Source organism: Micromesistius poutassou (genome assembly GCF_964030765.1).
Source record: "Micromesistius poutassou genome assembly, chromosome: 23".
Classification (NCBI taxonomy): domain Eukaryota; kingdom Metazoa; phylum Chordata; class Actinopteri; order Gadiformes; family Gadidae; genus Micromesistius; species Micromesistius poutassou.
This window is the reverse complement of record NC_140293.1, coordinates 688,337-690,836: the sequence shown is the minus strand read 5'-3', so window position 1 is coordinate 690,836 and position 2,500 is coordinate 688,337.

Sequence of the window (2,500 nt, the reverse complement as noted above, 5' to 3'; positions counted from 1 at the left end):
ATGTGCCCTTATCACACAAGTAGAGCCAGACCCAAGTTCTTTGCCAAATGCCTGCATTGAAATCGGAATGAGAGCATTTGAGTATGTATGGCGGCCAAAAGGGTCAGAACTACAACTCGTGGTGATGTGTTTTCATTTAAATCTGCGTAAAATTTGGCCTTTAAGCTTTCATTTTTCGCTGTTGTATTTTGTTTCGCCGTAGCGTGTTTCGATAACGTCCGATAATGCTTTGATCGGCCACAGTGAACATAAAGAAGGATAGATGTAGGCTTACGTTACACACCTTAAATTCACGTTCATTCACGAGATATGGATCCATACGCTGCTTTCTGAGAACTAAACTGAGACAAGATGCTTGGCCAAAATATGTTTAGCCTAAAATGTGTTGTTGAATTGAAAATGGATCAAACACCCGATAACGCGAGAGATGAAGATAGAAATGATATCAAAAGATCCTTAATAGACTGTGCTTTGACTTTGGTTCTCATTGATTTGGTTCATAATAACTGACTGTTACCAAAACGATATTTAACGCGTTAAATAGCCTGTTAAAAAGCTGTTCCAAAACGCCATTTTAAGTTTTAGAGTTGAGCAAAAGTGGCGTACCCACAGCTTTTTACGACGTCATGAAATACAACAGTGTGAAATGCGGCGTTATGAATTCTTAAACGCCACATTTGATATTGTTTTTAATCAATACTCATCGACAACCAGGTGTACATTTGACCCTTTTGGCCTTTCAGTTATTCTGCACCCTCAGCTTCAATACGTTGCAGAGTCAAACTCAGTTTCCTGTGTGTTTTCTGACTTTCTATGTCCCTTTTGTTTGTGCTGCTACTTGTCTTGACCAGGTCTCTAGTGAAAAAGAGATTCTTCAACTTTATGGGACGCTCCTGGCGGAATTAGGGTTAAATATGTTACATTTTCTTGAACTTGTCTGTTTTATACCAGCACTCTGTTTCAACCAGACACCTTAGAAGCATAACACCAGGCCGTAAACAGACAAATTATTAAAGATGAGGTAATGATGATGTCATCTAAAGGCACATTTTTATTACATTCTTTTTCGTCTTTCTTTTCATCTCTTGCTTAATCTCTCTTTCTTAATCAGTCTTTTTCGTTTTTTATTCAGGCCAGCACAGGTGCAACACATATTAATTGCACATATGCACGCAACGCACACACACACACACACACACACACACACACCTGTCCTTGGTTCACTGAGGATTCATGCGAGTCTAGGTTCAAACGTTACATTTTTAGTGTTTTTTTATCGGTGTGCTATCGTACATTGCTCAGCGGACCGCCGGCAGCTACAAGTACTCTCAGAACCCCATGCCAACTATGACTACCCGTTTCTAGAGACATATCCTTTTATGGGGTTCACTTTTATAAGCTGTTTGTGTTGTGAAAGTGTTCAGCCAGCTTGATCCTCACTTTCAGAGGTTTTTCAAATTGAAATGTGTGAATCTTATTTCAGGGCTCGGGTTTATAGGGTTGTGTTGTGGTGTGGGAATTCAGCTCAGTCCTCCCGTCAATAGGTCTTTGCTTTTAAATGTGTGGATCTTAGCTCTTCCTCACTTTGCGACGTGTGTATATACACAGTATGTGTTGTGCCCTGTGTGTTTGTGTGTGCTGTTTCTTTTCAGTGTGTACGTGTCCAATATACTTAGACTGACCCGTGTTCATACATCCCCAAAGGCCTGACTCTCTATAAAAGGCTTGTTATTTTTAATATGTGGTTATATTGTATTTTTTGTTGTGCAAAGGCCAGAGCAGGGTAAATGGTGATGTGTCGCTCTTTAGAAGTTACCCTCTGCAGTAAACTGAGAATGACCCTGATGGTTCACCGGAGCTGGTTCTAGAACTTTGAGAACCGATACATTAGAGCTGATTGGAATGTAATACAACTCAGGGGAATGAAGAACCACGGAGAGTTTTCTGAGGGGAACGTTCTTATTCTCAATGTGATGCTCTTCAACTGAGGAGAATATTCTAGTACTGATAAGAATGTTTCTAGGACTGAGCGGAATATCCCCGATCATGCTCCAGTAGGAATGGTTCCTCTTTAGCTAAGAATGTTTAGACAATGCTGAGAAGATGCTTTCATAGAGTCAATATTTCTCAGAGAGCTGGGCAGCGTAATTCGTTTCAGAATCCCCTGTCTTCTCAAAGTGCTTTCAGGGGAATCAGAAGAGCCCAGGGAGCAGAACTATTTAAACAAAAGACAGCTGCAGTATTTGTGATATTGTATTTGTAAATACAATATTGATATTGTTTTCAGTGGGGTAATTCATCCGTGTCCTGCTTTCAAAACTCTAAAGGGCGTGTGTCGTGCGCGTCGTTTTTGGACTGCTTAGAGCCGCCGTGGTTCAAATGACGCTCGTAGCGCTGAAGTCCTGAGAGAAAGACGCAGAGAGGTGGAGCTGGTTATGGGTGAAGGCAGGATGTGTGTGTCGCAAGCCACCCGAGACCTGCCGTTGAACCGAGTGTCTGG